Below are 23,635 nucleotides of genomic sequence, written 5' to 3'. Positions count from 1 at the left end.
CATATGTTTATTTATCACCTGTGCATCTTATTTGGTGATATGTCTGGTAAAATCTTTGGCCCATTTTTAAATAGAGTCGTTTGTTTCCTTATTGTTAAATTTTAAGAGTTCTTTGGATTTAAGAGTATTTTGGATAGCAGTTCTTTATTAATTGTGTTTCTTACAAATATTATCTCCCAGTATGTGGCTTGTCTTTTCATTATCTTGACATTGTCTTTTACAGAGTTAAGGCTTTTAATTTTAATGAAATCCAATTTATCAATTATTTCTTTCATGGGTCATGCTTTTGGTGTTATATCTAAAAAGTCATCACCATATAAAAGATTATCCAGGTTTCCATCTATGTTATCTTTTGGAATTTTATAGTGTTACATTTTACATTTAGGCTTATGACCCATTTTGACTTAATATTTTGTATTATAAGGTCTGTGTCTACATTCATGTTTTGCATGTAGATGTTCAGTTGTTTAAGTACCATTTGTTGGAAAGAATTGTCTTTGCTCCATTGTATTGCCTCTTTCCTTTGTCCAAGATAAACTGACTATATTTATGAGTATGTATTTCTGGGCTCTCTATTCTGTTTCATTGATCTATTTGTCTATTCTTTTGACAATACCATACTATCTCGATAACTGTAGCCGAATAGTAAGTCTTCAAGTCAGGAAGAGTCAGTCTTCCAACTTCTGTTCTTCTCCTTCAATACTGTGTTGGCTATTCTGGGTCTTGCAACTCCATATTAACTTTGGAATCAGGAGCCTCCAGCAATTTGTCAATTACAGTTCAGGTTTACGTTCCCCAGCACTGGTTCTTGTAGCGGTTCTGTTTGAGCAACTCTGCTCTGGTAAGCCATGCCTCCCTATATTTATCTCTCTTCCTCTCCAGTTGGAGAACAGTGATTTGTCTTGTGATCTCTACTGTCTTATGGATCAAAGAAGAGTTGTTGATTTTTCAGCCTGTTCATATCTTTACTTGTTAGGACAGAGTGGTGACTTCTAAGCTCCTTACATGTAGAACCAGAAATTGCCTTGATCTTTACTCCACTGTCTTATTACCAGCTTCTCTTGCTGATCCTGGTCAATAGTACTACTGTCAAATATCCTGCAGTTTAACATTTTGATAACTGACTTGAAAATTTGTCTTTTCTATATAATAATTTTATTTTTATTGAATATTTTTTTTTAATTTTTTTTTTCAACGTTTATTTATTTTTGGGACAGAGAGAGGCAGAGCATGAACGGGGGAGGGGCAGAGAGAGAGGGAGACACAGAATCGGAAACAGGCTCCAGGCTCTGAGCCATCAGCCCAGAGCCCGACGCGGGGCTCGAACTCACGGACCGCGAGATCGTGACCTGGCTGAAGTCGGATGCTCAACGGACTGCGCCACCCAGGCGCCCCAATTTTTATTGAATATTTTTAATGTAACTTCACCTCTTACATACTTTTTACTTAAAAAAAGAAGTAAAAGTGGTGGAGAAAGGAGGGACAGACTTCCAGCTCCTTGCCAGATGCTTTCCCTTCCTAAGAAACCTTAGTAAAAATCATAGTTGACAAAACACCTCAAGGGGATGAGAACAGGAAAAAGTTATTTTCCCAAGGATCTTGGTATTGGAGAAGCTGGGCATAGTTCCAGCCTCCCCCACTTATCTCTTTTGGCTCCAGTGTAACAAAATATCTTCCCCCAAACACAACTAGCCTGAAGGAGAAAGTTAGTTAACCCTTCGATCATCATGTCTTTAGACCAATGTAGAATACACTGAAATCACGGATCGCTCCACTAATAGTGAAACTGCTTTGACATGTTAGGCAAACATTCATTCTCTGAATCTTCCTTACTGGCCATGTATCATGAATTTACTCATCATTCAAATAGAAATTTGAGGGTAAAACTGGTATATAGATTTTAGCAAAAAAAGTTTTATGTCACTTAAGCATTTCTGACTCTACACTCAAATGAATATGGTCCACATATGAAATAATTTCTGAGATCCTGTACTCTGAAGATTATTTTATTAAAAAGTAAAAAAAAAAGTATGCCTGTATCATTATAATTTATATTATAGTAATTAGTTTCATAGGTCATCAAACTAAGTGTTCATGCTTCATTCAAAAAAAGTATAACCATAGATTAGAGACTCATGCATATTAAAACACAGTTAATACAAATTTCAAGTTTTTTACAAAGCAGTATAATTAAAACAATAGGTCACTGGCATAAAAATAGACACAGAGATCAATTGAATAAAAAGTCAGAAATGAACCCACAATTATGTGGTTAACTAATTAGCCTTTGAAAAGTGAGGAATGAATATACAATAGGAAGAAGTCTCTGTAACAAATGTTGTTGGGAAAACTAGACAGCAACAAGAGAAAGAATGAAACTGGACCATTTTCTTTCACCATACTTAAAAAACTCAAAAAGGGTTAACAACCTAAATGTAAAACCTAAAACCATAAAAATCCTTGAAGAGAGCACAGGCAGTTATTTCTTTGACACTGGCCATAGCAACTTTTTTTCTAGATATGTCTCCTGAGAAAAAGGAAATAAAAGCAAAAACAAACTATTGGGAAAACATCAAAATAAAAATTTTCTACAGAGTGAAGGAAAACAATCACTAAAACTAAAAGGTAACCTACCAAATGAGAAATGATATTTGCAAATGGCATATCTGATAAAGGTCTAGTACCCAAAATATATAAAAAACAGATACAAATCAACACCCAAAAAGCAAATAATCCAATTAAAAATGGACAGAAAACATTAACAGACATTTCTCCAAAGAAGACATCTAGATGGCCAAGAGGCACATGAAAAGGTGCTCAACATCACTCATCATCAGGGAAATTCAAATCAAAACTACAATGAGGTCATACCTGTCAGAACAGTTAAATCAAAAAACATAAGAAACAATAAATGGTGGCAAGGATGTGGAGAAAAAGGAACCCTTGTGCACTGTTGGTGGGAATGAAAACTGGTGCAGCCACTCTTGAAAATAGTATGGAGGTTCCTCAAAAATTAAAAATAGAACTACTCTATGATCCAATAATTGCACCAGTAGATATTTACTCCCAAAATTCAAAAACATTTATTCAAAGGAATATATGCTCCCCTATGTTTATTGCACATTATTTCCAACAGCCATACTATAGAAGAAGCCCAAGTGTCCATCGATAGATGAATAAATAAATAAGAGGTGATATAAATACAATGGAATATCATTCAGCCATAAAAAAGAATGAAATCTTGCCATTTGCAACATGAATGGAGTCAGAGAGTAAAATTCTAAGTGAAAGAAGTTAGTTAGAGAAAGACAAATATCATATGATTTCACTTATGTGTGGAATTTAAGAAATAAAACAAATGTGCAAAGGAGAAAAAATATATATATAGAGAGAGAGAAAAACAATAAACTGATTGTTACCAGAGGGATGGTGGGGAGAGATGGGTGAAATAGGTGATGAGGATTAAAGGGAACACTTATTATGATACAAAAAATGAAACAAAACAAAAGAATTTTTAAGAACACAGTTAATACTAATTTCCATACTTTAAATTTTCTTCCTTTTCTTCTCTGCGTGGTGCTTTGAGTTGAAAACAAACAACCTCTCACTCTAGCATATTTTTACTTATGCCAAACTTCTATTTTAGAGAGGATGGGGTTGAGGAGGTCCTCTGACCTACCAACATTTTTAACATTAACACCCCAAATATTTATGCACAAAAACATGAGAATCCACAATTTCAGTTGTTGTTTTGCTTACCTGCTAGATTTCTGGTGTGGTGCTTCTCAGTTTCAATCTGTTGGAAACTTTCAGGCATCTCTACTTCTTTGGTTAAAGTCAATAGAGTCTAGAATCTAAAAGGAGAAATGAGAACTTTATCATTTTGGCGACAATTTATTTTTAATCCAGCATGTAATTCTGTCACAAATCACGGGAAGTAATGATCATACTCTTTTGAAACAATCTTTCATCACTGGTAAATATTTATAAGCTCTTTGTTTAGAATGATCTGGGTGCAATCTTAGCCATCTAGTATCATTTTCTTTCCCAAGTTTTGTTGCTGCTGTTGTTCCTAATTATTTCAAATCAAACTAATATTCAGATTCTAAGCCTTTGTGCTAATCTATATTCTGACACCAACCTTTGAGGTCGATGGCAAGATTGATGGAAAGATGTCAACTGACAAAGATAAATGATACACATCTTCTTAAATGGAAAAGTAACTGAAAAATTACCAAGACAACTATAAAAATAAGGAACCATGAAACATCTTTCTAAGTCCTCAGTTTCCTATGAGAACATAGGTCTGCGGAAGATTCTTCCAGCCATAAGAAACTTGCCTTGCCATTATAAAAATAAATCTATCTTGGTTACTCTTCTGGAGAACTTGGCTATCTACTGGTATAAGTAACGAATACAAATAATTTCATTTCATTTTATGAACTTTTTTGGACACTGAATGAATTTGAATTATCAGTCTGCAAGGTAATCCGAGGCTTTATATATGCTTGAGTTAAGTTACTTGCTTGGCCATCCACAAGTGAGGTAAAACCTGGATTCAAAACGAGGTCACTCTCCTTACTCTACTATACTGCCTGTACATTGTCACAGACTCCTACAGAACTGATTTCAGTTCATTAAGCTTTGAAGTTTTAGCTCAAATTATACTGATAGAGGAATAAAAGCAGATGCAGACTTACTATGCCTTTAATAAAAGTCCATGACACAAATACTTTAAAATATAGGTATTTAAAATCCTTGTCTCTCCTTACCACATCATTTTCTCATGGACAAAGAAAATTATGCAACTAGTCACATTTTCTTATTTTGTTTTGGCTATCAGGAGATTCAAAGTCAAATTGGGGAACAAAGTTTGTAATGCATAGGAAATTTGCCCTCATTTCATTTACATTTTCCTTGAAGCTGCAACATAACATTCTTTATTTAGTGCTGTTTCACAGGGGGGAAAAAACAATAACTATTATGTGGATAATAATAGTACAATAACTTATAATAATTGATTTTATTCTAACTCTTTTACATACAACATCTTATTTAATCCTCACATTTTCCTTCTGAGGTGTAAACCATTATTTTCCCAGTCAGTGGAAATGAAGAGATTTGAGGGCAACTTTATTTAAGGCTGTGACATAGAAGCTGTATCTAACTGGACATAATGTAGCCATATAAAGATCAGCCAGGCATATGGATTGTGGATAAGTAGAATTTTTTTGTATTGTTTAAATTCATATTTATTTATTTATTAATTTGTATTTAAATATGAAACACTTTGGCCTGAATTATCCAGTTAAACTATTTACATTGATCATATAAACTAGTAAGTATTGCCATATCCCTCAAGTTATTTCTATACATAAAGATTAAGTTATACTCTATTAATGTTTATTGAAAAATATGCAATTATATAAGGAAAATGATTTAAAATTGCTGGAACACATTACAAATTGTCTGAAGAATATTCTATATTTAATTTGAAATGCTTTCATTATGACCCATGCCCTTTTACTATGATTTTAGTTTACTTTCCTATAAAAAAAACCACATATGTGTCATTTATTATTAATATTTTATATTGAGTATGATTTATTACATTCTCTTTTATTGGGTACATGTCAAGCACATCAGATTTTAATGCATTGGCTATCCTGAGCCATGGCACATAATTTAATTTTTATTCCACTAGTCATAAGTTTGGCAATATATTTGTGTCATGAAACTGTTTTCAATAAATATACTGAAATTATTTTGTATTGACATCAGTATTTAAGAGCAGTTGTGAAATATCTTATAACTATAGATCCATAACTAACAAAATTCAAAGCCACTCTGTTTTGACAAATTTTTCCTTATTGGAAATTTCTATAAACCAAATATTTATTGGGTATAAGGATTTTTTTTTTGTGTGTGTTCTAGTATCATCTTAACTTGAAGACTGATATAAAAACAGCAGGAACTCCAGCCTTCTTCCACAAGATAATTAGAGACTGAAGGCTCCTGAGAAGACGGACCAACTTAGTCAAAGGTGTCTCAGCATATTCAACCAGGTTGAGGATGGGGATTGAGGTAATTTTTGCAAAAGAAAAAATCGTTTAGCCTTGTTTTTGGAAATATATGAAGATAGTATACTCAATTGATAACTTTAAATGGTATTTCTTTTTTTTAGTAGTATTGAGTTTGAAAATAAAAATCATCTCTTTTTCTCTTTGTCGTTTATCACCCGTTTTTTCTGTAACTGGAAGTCTAGAGTCTTAGAATTGATTTAAATCAATTTTCTGTTGTGTAACTAAGTAAATGCAATTTGAAGGACATTAAATTACTTGGTTGAGAACGTGCACTACTTAGTGAAGAACATGTCTATGTATTAATTTAACCATAGTTTTAAACACCTATACACCAGCACCTGGCATGGGTATTGGAGGTAGTGTGGTAAAGGAAATAGTCTCTGCCTTTGTGAAGCTTCCAGTTTAGACAGGAAAAAGGAAACAACAATTAAATACTCTGGGATAAAGTTACACGGCGTTATTAGTAGTATGGAGAAAATAAACACGTAACTACTACTCTTAGAGCGGGTGACCTCAGCCAGCTTGCAGGATCAGGCAAAGCTTCTGTAAGAAAATGGCCTCTTACCTAAGATATGGATAAGGAAGAGATCTTAACTACCAATTACTGATTTTGTGGTGCGTTTTTGTTAGGTTTTAACGTTGCAGACTCGCTGTAGTGCTCTTCCTTCCATCTGTCCTTATTTCTCAGTAGTATGTAAGTAAAGTATTATTGTAAAACCAAAATAAAATATCTCCACACATCAAAATGGTGTAGAAAATAATATCAAATTCTGGCAATGATGTAAGAAACTGGATCACTCATAAATTGCTAGTGGGAACGGATTGTAAAATGATACAGCCATACCAGAGAACATTTAGCCAGACTCTTATAAAACTATTCACTAACCATATGATCCAGAAATTGCACTCTTGGGAATTTAGTTTATAGAATATGAATTCTCTTAGCAGCTTTATTAACAGCCCCAAACTGGAAATAGCCCAGATGTCCTTTAACAGGTGAATAATTAAGCAAACTATGATATGCCTACACCAATGTGATACTCCACACTAATAAGACAGAACACACTATTGAAATCTACATACATACTGAGTAAACCTAGCATCTAGATTTTAGTTTCTAATACCATTCTCCAATAAGAGGAAGCAGGGCTCTTTAAATAAATGGCCAATTCTACGACTGATGAAGTAAGTATAAAAGATGAGCCTGGAATATCTTGTATTGCCAGCAAATAAGGAATCAACAACAATAAGGAAGAAAATACACACATACAATAATGGCGGTATATGAAAAAGACACAAGAGCCAACCAAAGGAGGTCCCAATGACCCAAGCTGAAACAATTTAAACAAAATCAAACATTGTTGGAATATAAAGCATGAAACAAGTACCCATGAGTTTATAGTAAATAAGAAAATGAAAAATTAAAGGGGGAAGAAGAGACAAATCTCCAAAGAAAAAGCCTGTATAATGTATAACACACTTTCTCATCAAAGAGGTGGAGCGTATTTCTCACTTCTTAAGGGTGGACTACACACAGTGACTTCCCAAGAATACTGTTTGGAAAGTGAAAAAAAAAAAAAAAACAGCTTTTCGGTGAAGAAACCTGACAAATACTATCTCAAATGATTAAGGTTAATATCAGCAGTGATAAGTCATATTGATAGCATGAACCCCTGATAACATGTGATGAAAATGGTACTTTACCTTTGTGATCTTCCCACCAGAACTCATAAATCCAGTCTGATCATGAGAACAAAACAAAACAAAACCCAGAAAACATCAGGGGCGCCTGGGTGGCTCAGTCAGTTGAGCATCTGACTTATGCTCAGGTCATGATCTCACAGCTCGTGGGGTTGAGTCCCGCATTGGGCTCTGTGCTGACAGCTCAGAGCCTGGAGCCTGCCTCTGATTCTGTGTCTCCCTCTCTCTCTGCCCCACCCCACTCATGCTCTGTGTCTCTTTCTCTCTCTCAAAAATAAATACACATTAAAAAAAAAATCAGACAAATCCAACTGAGGGACATTCTTCAAAATACCTGAACAGTACTCCTCAAAACTGCCAAGGTTATCAAAAAAAATTTCTGAGAAACTGTCACAGCCAAGAGGATATTAAGGAGAATTGACAACTAACTGTAATGTGGTATTCTGGATAGAATCCTGGAACAGAAAAGGTGGATGATATTTACGTAAATACTGAGGAAATATGAAAGAGCTTCTACTTTAATGATAATGTATCAATATGATTTCATTAATTGTAATGATTGTGCTATATTAATGTAAGGTGTAAGGTGTTAATAATAGGGGAAACTGGGTGCAGGCACATCAGGACCCTCTGAACCATCTTCATAACTCCCCTGTAAATCTCAAGTATCCTAAAAAATTAAAAAGTTTATTATCAAAAAACAATAAAGAAAAAAATTTAAAGCTTGCATACATTCAACTTATGTAATAGCCTTCAAATGATAATATTTTAAAAATGGAGAATAGTTAGTGGTTGTCAGAAATTATAAAGGAAGGAGGAAGAGAGGTAACTGTGGCCACAGAAGGGTATAATTAGCGATCCTTGTGATGGAATTGTTCTGTATGTTGGCTATGGTCTATGACTATAGTCATGTGATTCTATACATAAGATTGTGTAGAAATATACACAGACATGGGGCACTTGGGGGGCTCAGTCGGTTAAGGGTCTGACTCTGCATTTCAGTTCAGGTCATGATCTACCAGTTCGTGGGATGGGGCTCCGGGTCTGGCTCTGCATTGACAGCATGGAGCCTGCTTGGGATTCTCTCTCTCCCTCTCTCTCTGTCCCTTCCCCACTCTCTAAACAAATAAACAAAACATTAAGAAAATAAATATACACATACAAATAAGTACATATAAAACCAATGAAAACTGAGCAATGTTGGTCGATTGTATAAATGCTGATTTCCTGGTTGTGATAGTATACTGTAATTATGTAAAATGTTATCATTGGAACAATAGGTGAAAAGTTGACAAAATATTTCTGTATTTATTATCTCTGAGAACTGCATGGGAATATATAATTATCTTAAAATAAAAAGTTTATTTTTAAAAAATGCTTATTTATTTATTTTGAGAAAGAGAGACAGCACAAACAGGGGATGGGCAAAGAGACAGGGCAGAGAGAGAGAATCCCAAGCAAGTTCCATGCTCAGCACGGATCCCATGTAGACCTTGATCTCATGACTGTGACATCATCACCTGAGCCAAAATCAAGAGTCGGACTCTTACCAATTGAGTCACCCAGGAGCCCCTCATTAAAATATTTTATCTTATAATCATGTCAATATATTTAATGGTATACAATAGAAAAAGTAGGATAAGGACCCAAGGTTGTAAAAATCTTCATAGATAGAAAGGACATCACATGCAAAAAAACTTGTCATAGAAGAGATCATGTTGTATTCACTGAACAAACAGAACAAAGAACCAACGTGGCTGGGGTTTCAGAGTCTAGGAGATGGGGATTCAATATGAGGTTGGTTGGAATAAATAGTGACCATATCTTGTTGAGCCTTTTAGGACACATCAAATTTATGCTCCCCTAAGTGCCTTTGTAAGACATGAAAGTGTTAGAATTAAGCTTTTAGTAGACGTAGTCAAGGATAAGTTTATTTCTTAGAAATTCTATGATACTTAGAAATTATTAACTATTGTAAGATTAATTATATGTGTCTCTTGGCCAGATTCTCCCATATTTATAAGATAGGTCCTTATCATCACTGGATGTTTGACCTTGAGCTACATATTTAGCCCTTGTAAACCTCAGTTTTTCACTAGTATTTACTCAGATGTGTCTACCTAATTGATCACCAAACTCTCTGAAGTATGCAATCAGGATCAAACAACATAAACCACGTGCAGCACTTAGCATATTGAACTTTACACATTAGTCACTAATTTCTGTTTCTCAGAGACTTAAGAATTATACAACAAATACAGATCAGTTATATAAAATGTCTGAAAATAAACATGAAATAAAATTTAAAACACCAGTTATGGCACCCTGTGTCCCTAAACACCATTAAATGGCCATGCACCAGTTAAACTCAATTATAATGGAAAAGGGAGATAGTGAGGACAGCTAGGAGTCTGCCATACCAATTTTCCTCATTAATTTTAAGGGCTCACAACAACACTTTTCCATTGTTGTTTATCCAAAACAGAAAGGAACACAATAAATATTTGCTAAATAGATGGGTTAAATTAAAGGTAATATATAATGACCTCCATTTTTCCTGTGAAGTAGCAGGTAAGATTTTCAACAGAGGAATGAGTGAGAGTGAAGGAGAGAGAAGATTTAAGAAACTGGTGAATCTTTGAGATAACAACTACCGAAATGTAAAATATCAGATACATCAAAAAGAATAAGTGCTAAAAAGTGCTGAAGTTTCAGCTAAATGTTAGACCACACAAACACAACATCACAAATTGAATGTTTCTCTCTAATATGCCCTCCAGTGTTAGCTAAGATTAAACTCAGAGAAAGGTGTGGCCAAATTGAACCAGCAATAAGGGCAAGCAGTACAAAAGTAGTGAGAATAGAAAGAACAAGACTTGTGGGTATTAATTAAATAGTGTATTTGCAAGAAAAGGGGGTGGAATTGGGGTGGGGTAGTCTGTAGATGCTAAAAGAAACAGATGGAAACATGGAAAGTATTGATGTACAGGAAGGGTCAGTATATAGGGCTAAGATAGTGAAAGGATAGAATGTTGGGTTGCTGAAAAGGGTATACTCATGTAGTTCTATACTTCGTCTGTCTACATGGCAATGATTAGGTGCATTTTGTTCATTTTATCATCTTCATATATTATCAATTATTTTGCCCTGTCTCACCTATAACTAAATAAATAATTTCTATCTAGGTCAAATTATACATTTAGAGACAATTGGAATGAGCACAATAATCATTTAGGTGTGTATTTTGCATGTTTATTTAATTAATTGAAATTTTGAGAATATGTCTCACAATGTATAAATGTATTTGTATAACGCTATTTTATCACACATATAAATATGTAAAAAGATATACTGAGAATACCTAACATGATATCTTCATGGTTGTACAATAACAATGGATTTGAGATTAGTATCCAAGAGGTTGAAAGAACAGATGCCAGTAACGGATATTGGAGAACAACTGAGTTGGAGATATGGAATGATCATTGAAATTTAACACTGCTATCTTTTTTTAATGTTTATTTATTTATTTTGAGAAGGTAGGGAAGGGCAGAAAGTGGAGAGAGAGAATCCCAAGCAGGCTCTTTACTATCAGCAGAGAGCCCAACGTGGGACTCAATCTTATGAACCTTGAGATTATGACCTGAGCCAAAATCAAGTCAGACACTTTACTGACTGAGCCACCCAGGTGCCCCGAAATTTAACACTGTTCCTAAATTTAATCTGACATATTTATTCTTTAATAAATAGAGAACATCTTCCAAAAGAAATGTTAAAAAAAATATATGTAGAGGGCCTGCCTGGGCAATATCATAAACAAACAAAAATAAACAAAAAAATAAGTAAACACATGCCCCTGGGAAAATCATTTACCTTCTCTAAATCTCAATTTTCTCATTGGGAAATGAAAATAATTGGTTACTACTCGAGTAGGATTACTAGAATAACTTTTTTTGTAACACAAACTTATGTTCTATGTTATAGTCCATACAAATGCAAAGAATTATTTTTGTTGCCAAAAAAGTAAGAGAATAAAAGGAATCAAAGTCTTTGAGATGCCAAGAACTGATGTTTCCTGCATCAGCCCTGAAGTATCAGTATGACTTAAGCTGCTGTTCATTCAAGAAAGTAGCTAAGGTTACAGGAAGATGTCTTTAATCCCTTTTACTCTCACACCCCAAAATGACACAATTCTTTAAAACAAAATAAATCACTGTTGAGCAACTCATCTCCAGAGGGAAAGGATAGAAAAAGCAATGAAGATGGGGCACCTGGGTGGCTCAGTCAGTTGAGTCTCTGACTTTGGCTCAGGTCATGATCTCACTGTCTGTGAGTTCCAGCCCCCAGTCGGGCTCTGTGCTGACAGCTCAGAGCCTGGAGCCTGCTTCAGATTCTGTGTCTCCCTGTCTCTCTAACCCTCCCCCGCTCATGCTCTGTCTCTTTCTGTCTCAAAAAAACAAGTAAAGGTTAATTTTTTTTTCAAAAAAGAAAAAGCGAAGAAGCAACAGTGCCTGTGGAAGAAAGACTTAGATGGCATGCCCAGATAAGCCGCATATGAAACAAAAAAATTTGTTGGAAGAGATTCAGTCTGTCTTTTATCTTTTACACAGCTGGTCAAGGAATAAGCAACTTCTAAAACTATAATCACTGGCTGTTTTTACAGAACTCATATTAAAAGAGAAAGACTTTTCATGTGGCTAAATCCTTTTCAGACTTTCAATTCCAGATATGAGACATTGCTTTTTTTATTCAATTACTTTAACTCTTTATTTGATTCTCTGAGATTAAGTATTCTGTCTATATGGATTTTTCATAAGAATGTATGTATAATGAAGTAGGTGTCACAAAGTTGTAATTATGAAATTATACCCATTTCTTGGTATCTTTGGAAATGATGGTTAGAGCAAAAAAAGGCATAATAATAATTATCAGCATTTTTGGCATGTTTATATGAATAAATATATGAACAAAGTTGAATGGCGAAAATACACTTAAGACAGTGTATATAAAAATGTGACAGTTTGAAAATTTTAAAAACTAATATCCAAAAGATAGTAGTTTATAAAAAATATAAATTATATATGTAAATTATATATATTTATATTATATAAATTATATATTATTATATAATTGTATGATACATTATATAAAAATACTATAATATGAAATATAATATAAATTATATAATATATAAAATATACTATAATATCTAATATAAAACAATAATATATGTATATTTTATAAATATATAATTATTAATAATATAACTATTATTAATGTATTATATAATGTAAATATATAAATAGTATATAAAATAATATTTTTCTAAAATTTTTTTGTTACTCAGCATTATTTTTTTCATTTTTTACTTGTAAAAAATAATTTTTGTCCAGCTAAATAATATACTATATAAGCAATCATTTCTTGCTATTACTTTATGATTATATTGTATATTACTGCTGTCTGTTATTATTTTTTTATTTTTAATTTTAGAGACACAGAGCACAAGCAAGTTAGAGGAGCAGAGGGAAAGAGAGAGAGAATCTTAAGCAGGCTCTACACTCACTGTAGAGCTCGATGTGCGGCTCGATCCAACAATCCTGGGATCATGACCTGAGCCAAAATCAAGAGTCAGTTGCCCAACCAACTGAGCCAGCCAGGAACCCCTCCCCACCAATTGTTGTTATTGAAAAGAAAGACAGACATTGTCAATGAGTACCACTAAAGCATTTTTCTATAATGCATGTGCATACTTGTGTTTTTGTGAACTTGTTGATAATTGAAGTATCAAAATTATTTGAATGAGTTATATTCTAGAAATACTATCAGATATTTTTGCCATATCTTTTTTTTTTTTTCCTGTCCAAATTGTAGTTAAAAAGTACTAGTGCTTCTGATAAAAAAATTTCCCAGAGTAGCTATTCAAATGTAGCCAGCAGAGGTCTCTCTTAGACTCATCCAATCAAGACAATGTGTCCCTTTCTCCTCCTTGAGTTGGAACTCAACATGCAAAGCAACTTTGTTGAGGATACTAAAATTTAATGGCACTTGTTCCTTGAAGTACTATCAATGTAATTTAAGCAGGCTGCCAAATGTCAAGATGACCTAATTTCCAAACAAAGGAAAAGAAAAAAAAATGTTTCTTTTATCTTTAGAGAAATAACTGCCTGGTTCAAGAAGAAAAATACAAGACGTCGTGAGTCTGAATGGTTAAAAGTAATGGCACAAACAAAACAAAACAAAAGCTCTAATTCACATCTGTAAAGAAATAAATAGTTCTATCAAGGAAATCTATAACAAATGTGAATAATGTGTACAGCATTGTGCAACTTTAGTATACTCTGAATGAACTAAATTCAGATTTGTCAAAACATGAAAAAAACACAAGGATTAAAATTGAAATTATAATCAGTTGCATGTACACACAACATTGGTAAGCTGAAATTTAAAGACACATTTAATTCTTGATGTTTAATTTCTTCCCTTTATAAATGTCTCCAGTACTTTTTGTAGGCAAAGTAATTTACTCAATAAGCTCCCCTCGCACTTATGTCCTATTATGAACTGCTATCAAACTTAATAAATGAGGATTCACATTTTTAAAATTCTTGAAATCATATATAAGAGTTTTCAAAGTTTTATAAACTTTTTATGTATCATTTTTCTTTAAGATTTATCTACTTTTTTGTTTTTATCACTGGTTATGAATCCTTTCAATTAACTTTTGAATATATAATTTTGAAACCTGTCACCCAGTACATGAACATTTCCAGAAGTGGAAAATAGCAGTTTTTGCTAATAAAAACACTCTAGGTATGTTAAAATTGGCTCCAATCTTTTGATCTGAGTGTTAGAAGAGGTCATTGACAGGAGGTGACTGCTGGTTGACCCACAAGCTGGACTCAGGCCATCAGAGACTCTGTACCCACTTCCCTGCTCTTGGAATAAACATTCACACCACTGTTTCCCCCCTAGCATCTGTTTCAAAAATGTAGTCTTGAGAGCAGAAGGTGGTGTTAGGACCATTTGGACTGTACAGGTGACTGAACCCCACTAAGACTCTATATAAACTTTTAAAATTGTGACTGTGTATGCAAAGATCTTCTTGTCTTACATCCATTGAAGACAAGCCTAGTATGTAAATTCCTGTGTGTATTCAACTTGCCACTTCCCAGTCTGGAGTGTGGTCGTCTCCCTGCCTCCATGGATGGAGGCTAGTTTCAAATTTCACCTGGGGAATTCCTCAGGATGCAAACCAACACTGAGTTCGATTATCTTATTTGCTGGTTTTAGCGGTCTTTTTTAACGATCTGCACAAACTTTGCTTATTGTCTCCTATAACTCTTCTATTTTTCAATAAATGTCATACTCATTTCTCAGCTAAAATTTATTTCATTCAGCCCTGTCATCTGATGATCAAATTATTTATAAACATACTTGACACTTTATAAACTGAACGGGTAATATATACTCACAGAAAATGTTAAATAACATAGAAGTTGGCTTTCCTACCATTTCTATCTGTCGTTTTTATTTTTTTTATTTAAAAAAAATGTTTTAACATGTATTTATTTTTGAGACAGAGAGAGACAGAGCATGAATGGGGGGAGGGCCAGAGAGAGGGAGACACAGAATCTGAAGCAGGCTCCAGGCTCTGAGCTGTCAGCACAGAGCCTGATGCGGGGCTCGAACTCACGGACGGTGAGATCGTGACCTGAGCGAAGTCGGACGCTCAACCGACTGAGCCACCCAGGCGCCCCTCTATCTGTCGTTTTTAGTTTCCCTACCCATAGACAAGTTTTGATACTAGTTCTTTTTTTTTCTTTATAAAGGTATTAGATAAACTTTGAACATTTAACTTCCTTTCAGATACACATTCTGTTCCTTATCCAGTACAGTACTCCAAGGCATTGAAGATGCTATATAAACTCCTTTTGATAGTATCATTCTTTTCCACTTTAATTCATAAGACTGAAAACAGGACAGCAGCTTTCTATCAAGTTTTTATCATGCCCTGGCTTAAATTCTCCTTGTGTGCTATGTTATGTCATACTATTCTGTTTCTTTTAGTCAATCAAAGATTATAATTGAGCACCTATACTGTACCTAATACCCTTCTGTGCATGAGAATACAGCAGTGAAAACAATAGAAATTAAATTAATTTAATTTAATTCAGCTAGATATCATGTAATCTAACAGGTGACTTCAGGTGCTTCTTACAGTTGAGTAGTCATATTCAGAGCTATTTAACATACATATTGAGACGTAGTTGCAAGAATTGTATTTGAAGGACACTATTTCAATTCCCAGGAATAGCGACATCGTATTTCTGGACAAAATAATGCTCTTAAATGGGAGGATAAGAGCCCAGATGTCAGGGAAACTTCAGGGACTGACTTACAGGTACAATGTGCAAGTCTGCATGTGTGCATATGTGTTTGTGTGTGTGTGTGTGTGTGTGTGTGTGTGTGGTAGGCAGGGGATTGGTTACAAGGGATACAAAATAAGGATCTATGAAACAAGACTAACCAACTTGATTGATTCAATGCTGGGAAGATAACCCGTTGTCTTCTTTCAATGATGCAAAATGAATTTCTTAATTTGACTCTGTCAAGGGCACACAAAACAAGGCCAGACCAATCCCTGACTGATTTTACCAATAAAGATACAATGAGTCACGTTCAGATTCAGAGACTTTATTCCTTACATAGAGAAAAAAAAATGATTAGCTAAAGGAACCAGCTCCCCACAATCTTTGTACCAGCACCAGAAAGAATGGCACTGAAACCAAAGGAGTTGAATGGGCGTGAGACACCCTGTTGCTGAAGGGCTCATTCTCAACAGAGGCTAAGCAGCTTTATGTTTTGAAGTTTCATTCAGAGTGTGGAGTTCTGGAAGTCTAGTATCTCATCAGAACCCAGGAGGTGATAAGAAACTGTCTCATGTTAACCTCCGAGGGAATATGGGTGAAAGGCCTGAGTGGGATGCCTCGTGGATGCTCTCCACATGCCTTCTTATCTTCTTGTGTTCTGCTAGCATCATAAAGCATCCTGTCAGGACTCAGATTAGCTGGGGCTCAAATTTCTGCCTGTGTACCCCATATGGATACGTGCAAGTTTGCCAAAGTGCCACGTGGAATTCTCCTACAGTGACAGGACCAAAATCTGAGTCACTAAAAGCACTTAACATGCTTCTTTTTCATTTTTGTCTCCATAGATTTTCTAACGTGCTGTATGAGAAATTGGATCAACTGCCATGGTTTATGTTATCTCAGTTTTAAGCATCTTTCAGATGATCTAAAAGATAATGTATAAAATGACATTATTTCTAGCCAATCCATTTTATTAAATTTCATTGGCAACAGACTAACCTCACCCACTACTGGGAAATGTCCATTTCATCCTAGGGTAACTGAATACTAAGTCCTGCTTCAGTGATAACCATTTCAGTTAGTCCAGTTGCGTATCAGTTATTCCTTCCCCACCATGTTATTTGTATTGCCATTACTCTGCCTCAAACACAATTCCTAACAATAGTTACAGAAATCCCCAGCAAGTTTTTCTCTGTATAAATAATGTTTACATCGTCTGATTAGACAATATTTCATATTCTGCCTCTTTTTTTTTATTCTGCCTCTTTTTAAGAATAAATAGCTTTATGGTGGTTAAAGTGTAATCCCAGAGTGGTTATTCATCATGGATTTTGGTGCCTGGTGGTCCAGAATTCACAGTAGGGGGTATAGCTCAGGGGTTGAGCATTTGACTGCAGAATTCACAGTGATACTTTTTTTAAAAAAAACTTTAAAACTAAATTAAATCTTGAACCCTGCAAAATTATACACAATGCATATGGTAAGGACACTTAATGGACTCTATCACTTTGCTAACAGCTATTTTCTCCTCATAAATTTTCTTCATAGGTTCCATCTATACTACCAACCAAAAGAAAAAAAAAATAAGAGGAGGGAAATAGAACAATATAAACATTTTATTTATTTTCTAAAATCAGGACCATTCCCTATTGACCGATGGAGGGGGGGAAATAATTAAGGTATATTTGACCAAAAAGAAAAAAAAATCACATTTCCTGCTTCACAAGAAAAAGGGGGGGTGGTCAGAGAAAGAGGGAAGAAGAGAAGGAAAAGAAAGGGAAGGAGAAGGAGAAAATATAACTAACACATTAGGAATAATCACTTGGATTTAATTAATAGATATTTTGCCATATTTAGACCTAATATTTGTTAAAGAACTAAAATATTACAAAAGAAGTTGAAGGCTCTTGAATATCTTTACAATTTTATTTCTCACCTTTACTTCACTGAAAGAAAAATTATTTTATTTTTGCGATAATTCTACCCTTGCTTGAATAAATTTACCATGTAAGTATACATAAATTTTCTTTTGTGTATTATTAACAAATGTATAATATATATTTTTATAATTATACAAAAACCATCAGTATAGTAAGTATTCAAAAGCTTCCTTCTATTTTTCTTCTTTATCAATGTTTTAGCTTATCTTGGCTTTTTCACTTTTGTATACATTCAGGAAGAGTTTAATCAAATTCTGTGAAATAGAATGAATGGAATAGATTTTCTCGGCCAGAACTGGCATCTTTACAATGCTGAGGTTAGCCACCCACAAACACAATCTGTGTCTTCCCTCATTTAGCATTCTTTTATTTATTTCTGTAAGTAGTTTTATGTTTTTCCCATAAATATATTACATTCTCCTTTTTCAATTTATTCTTGTGTAAAAGTATTTCTTACTATGGTTATTGATATTTTTTAAGTTTATTTATTTTTAGAGAGAGAGAGAGTGCAAGGAGGGGCAGACAGACAGGGAGAGAGAGAGAGAATCCCAAGCAGCCTCCTCACTGTCTACACAGAGCCCAATGTAGGGCTTCAGCTCATGGACTGTGAGATCATGACCTGAGCCAAAACCAAGAGTCATTCACTTAACTGACTGAGCCCCCAAGGTGCCACAATAGTTATTGATATTTTTAAATAAAATTTCTTTATTCTCTTTTCATTTTTGCTTTATTTTGTCAAAATTATACATATAGTGAACTTGAGTATTTTTAAGTTATCTCCAAACTCCTTCTAAACTCAAGCAAAGCTACATGACAGGAAAAAAAATACTCATTACATCTTTTAAAAAGTAGGCAATAAGAGTCCCTACAAATCTCAGAGTAAACATGAGGTTGACCAAACCACCAAAACAGCAACGATATAATAGCAGCTGGGAGAGTGAAAGTACAATATAAAAATAACCGTAAATCATGGAAATACTTCTCCTTTCCCCAAAACCCAGAAAAAAATTATTACCACTTAATATAATGTGTTTTACCTTGAGTGGAAACCTGAATAGATGCAATGAGAAATAACTAGTAAAACTGGGGAAATTACTCACAGAGGATAATGGCAATGCAAAAACCTCTGAGCAGGTATACAAGATTGAATATTGCCACTTCAGCATATCCTCCTGAGAATTTCAGATATCAAGTTCATACTCTCTTGCAAAGGAAAATGGCTCACAGAGAACAAATATTAATTACAACATTGAAAATTAATAAGATAGGGGCACCTGGGTGGCTCAGTCAGTTAAGCATTAGACTTTGGCTCAGGTCATGATTTCATGGTTCATGGGTTTGAGCCCCACGTCAGTCTCTGTGCTGACAGCTCAGAGCCTGGAGCTTGCTTCAGATTCTGTGTCCCTTTCTCTCTCTGTCCCTCCCCTGCTCACATTTTGTCTCCCTCTCTCTCTCAAAAATAAATAATACATTTTAAAAAAGTAGAAAATGAATAGGACAAAAACAGTGGACCTTCAGTTCAAAGAAGGTATCACAGAGAGCAAATGCTTGAAAAAACCATGAAATTTGAAAACGTGTTCCAGCTATTTGTTTTTCGGGAAGAGCCTCATGATTTAAACATAAGATACTTAAAAATGATAAATAGAACAAAATCTAATTCCATCCCATCTATTATAAGAAAAAAAAATAAAAATAAACCTTATGTTTGAATGAATAATGGAAAAACACCAGGAATTCACAACGACAAAGATGAACCAGTAATTTAATATATACAGGTGGAGAAAATGTTTTTAAAACTATGCAATCATTGAAAGATTGACTAAAATGCAATTTGTAAAATATCAGAAATGTATGTGTAGAAGAAGTTCTAGTTCAAGACTATGACACAGGAAGATCCTGAACTCACCTCTTCCAACAGACTTACTTAGTCAATGGCTATACATAGATAACTTTTTTTCTTAAATGCTGACTGTTATGAGTACACAACAGGTAAATGAGAAGAAAACTATTGAAGTAGGTACACACACACACACACAGACACACACACACAGGGTTATTATTCAGCCAAAAAAAGGATGAGATCTTGTCATTTGTGACAACATGGATGGATCTCGAGGGCATTATACTAACTACAATAAGTCAGATGTCTTTCTCTTAGATTTGTCTTATATGTGGAATCTAATGACAAATAAAACACCAACCTCATAGGTACAGAAAACAGATTATTGGTTGCCAGAGGCAGGGGTAAGGGGTGAAAGAAATGAGTGAAAGGGGTCCAAAGACAAAAATGAATAAATAGACAAATAAACAAAGAAGATATTGGTCAAGACCACTGGGAGATTTATTATAAAAGCTATTTAATAAGGGTGTCTCTTTCTAAACTAGAAATATAGCATTAAATTTAGCCCTCTTTGATTTCAAAGAAATTTTAGTGTACTTCATTGTAATCAGGGCTAAGGATCATTAGGCAAATTAAACCTTAGGAAAATAAAAATTAATAAAAACGATGAAATAAAATGAGTGCATACCTACAATAAATATTTTTTTAAGAAGAAATATATGTCTGGGTGACCAATAGTATACAACGAAACCTGTCAGGTATTAGGAAAGAGATACTGGGGTGGCAAAGAGATGTCACAGAAAAAAAGAGTAAGGAACAAACAGAAGATGGAAAAAGAGGTTGTATTAAAATATTTGAGAAATGAGAAAAACAGAAGGGAGAGAGGAAAGAGCATTTTAAGAGGTAAATGAAAATAAAGAGTAAATATATTTAAAAATCATAGGTGATAAAAAATTACAAGCAGTGGTAAAGGTGTAATAACAGGGGACAGAGTTATAATCCCATCTGAAACAACCAAAAAGCATAGAGAAAGAAAGAAAAAAGGAAGAAAGAAAAAAAAGAAAGAAAAAGGAAAAAGAGGGAGGGAGGGAGAGGAGGAAAGAAAGAAAGAAAGAAAGAAAGAAAGAAAGAAAAGAAAAAGACGTTTTAGCATATTTTAAAATGTATTTTACATTTTTTTTAGAAACAGTGTATTAAATTATATTTTACCAGTAGTAAAATATGTGTGAGAAATATGTGAGAAAGCCTCTGGCCATTTTCATAAAGTTTTATCTGATGGAAAGAACTTACTGCTTTAATTTATGTTTCTTGATTAATAATGTTGAAAAATATGCATATTTTTGTCATTTATTTTCCTCCTTTTGTCTTTTTTTACTTATTTTTTCTGGTAGTGTGTCTTCTGTTTTTTAAATTAAGAATTTATGTTTTAGAGCAGTTTTAGATTGACAACATAACCGAAAAGAAAGTACAGAGATTTCTCATCCATCCTGCTCCCTGACGCATACATAGTGTCCCTCATTATCAATACCTCCACTAAACAATACAAGTTTTCTCAAGTCAATAAGCTGGGATCAACCTCTTCTGGTTTGTTTCTCCTCTTTCAGGTCTCACTCACTGTCTTTTGTTGTTTAATGTTCAGTGTCTGAAAAACTATCTTTTTAAGGCAGTGAAAGTACTCTGGAAACATAATGATGGGTAGATGTCATTATACATTCATCCAAATCCATAGAATGTACAACACGAGGAGTGATACCTAAATGGAAACTGTGAACTTCAGGTGATTATGAGTAAAATACTCCGGAGAGTCTTGCCTCAGGAATGGGGAATAATTAGCCCAATACTTAGCACTGCTCTAGAACCACCTAAAAAAAAAAAAAAACACACACACACACACACAAAAGCAAGACCCAAATGGATTCACTGATTCTAGCTAACTAAACTTCCTCCTGGAGCAAAGATCAAAAATGTTTACAGAAAATCAAAACTAGATAGTACCATTTGAATATAAAATTTGACATGTTCGGCATCCAATCGTAGAACCAGGCATGATAAGAAAAAGGAAAATATGACTTCTAATGAGGGGAAAAAACAATTATCGCAAACTGACAGAGCTTGACACAAATGTTATGATCTGTGGAAAAGGACATTAAGCTATATTATAACTGTATTACATGTGTTAAAAGAAAATAAACCCAAATTCTAGAGATAAAAACAATTTCCGAGATGAAAATATACACAGGGGGTGCCTGGGTGGGTCAGTCTGTTTAGCGCCCGACTCTTGATTTCAGCTCAGGTCATGATCTCGCAGTTCATGAGTTTGAGCCCCATGTAGGGCTCTGTGCTGATGGTACAGAGCCTGCTTGGGATCTCTCTCTCTCCCTCTCTCTCTGCCCCTCCTCCACACATGCATGTGCTTGCGTGCTCTCTCTCTTTCTCCCTCTCGCTAAATATAATAAACAATCTCAATAAATAAATAAATAAATAAATAATAAAAAAATATACACTGAATGAGATTAATGGAATATCATAGGTTGCAGTCAAAAAGATATGTCAATTTGAAGACAAAAATTAGACAGTATGCAAAATGAAATATAAATAAATAAAAGTTATCTACAAAAATTCTATAGTTGGCATTAACCTTCATATTGAAGATAATATGCTTTCACCTTAAGAATGGAACCAAAGCAAGAATATTTGCTTTTACCTTAAGATTAGAACCAAGGCTATGTTTATTTGCTTTTACTACTTCTATTCAACGTAATCGTCTCTACACTCATTCAACACCCAGAAGTTTAAAGAGAAGAAGAAAAAGTCTTGTTTTGCTCCTGTTTTCAAAGAAGATACTGATAATCTTGAGAAACTTAACAGAAAACCTTGGGGGAAGGGAAGGCGGAAAAAAAAAAAGTTACAAACAGAGAGGGAGGGAGGCAAACCATAAGAGACTCTTAAATACGGAGGGAGAACAAACTGAGGGTTGTTGGGGGGGTTGGGGAGAGGGGAAAATGGGTGATGAGCATTGAGAAAGGCACTTGGGATGAGCACTGGGTGTTATATGTAAACGATGAACCCCAGGAATCTACCCCAAAAAACAAAAGCACATTTTACACACTGTGCAAATTTATTTGACAATAAATTATATTAAAAAATTAAGATGCTGATATTATTTTATTAATAGTTATAAGGTTTGCTGGAGGTCGCAAGTAGCTTCTAGCAAATTAAGGAGATCTTTCAATTACAAATTTTACATTCTTATCATAAAGGTTTAATATTATGATTTTTTTCTTATCTCACTTAAGGGTACTATATGTTCTCTCTTTTTTAATCTATTAATATAGTGAATACTAAATCATCGTTTAGTATTGAGGTTTAACTCTCTTTTATCCTGAAATAAATTTTGAAAGAATACAATTAGTTTAATGTGTTAATATTTCACTTATGGTCTTGATTTTTTGTTCATCATTAAATAGAACCAAATTTTTATTTATTTATTTACATTCAAGTTAGTTAGCATACAATGTAGTATTGGCTTCAGGAGAAGAACCCATTGATTCATCACTTACATGTAACACCCAGTGCTCATTTCAACAAGTGCCCTCCGTAATGCCCATCACCCATTTATCCCATCCCCCACTCATTTCCTCTCCAGCAACCCTCAGTTTGATCTCTGTATTTAAGAGTCTTTTAGAGTTTGTCTCCTTC

General features: G+C 34.1%; 1 long non-coding RNA gene across 1 annotated transcript in view; it reads right to left on the bottom strand.

Moving 5' to 3' along the window:
- The window catches only part of LOC115512243, a 92,921-nt gene that overhangs the window by 50,929 nt on the left and 18,357 nt on the right, over positions 1-23,635 (bottom strand). Inside the window, exon 2 of the long non-coding RNA XR_003968332.1 lies at positions 3,760-3,854. This is a non-coding gene — a long non-coding RNA (uncharacterized LOC115512243). The remainder of the gene's footprint in view (positions 1-3,759; positions 3,855-23,635) is intronic.

This window comes from Lynx canadensis, chromosome B1 (assembly GCF_007474595.2).
Source record: "Lynx canadensis isolate LIC74 chromosome B1, mLynCan4.pri.v2, whole genome shotgun sequence".
Lineage (NCBI taxonomy): Eukaryota > Metazoa > Chordata > Mammalia > Carnivora > Felidae > Lynx > Lynx canadensis.
The sequence above is the reverse complement of the archived record's forward strand: the minus strand, read 5'-3'. Positions and strand labels throughout refer to the sequence as shown.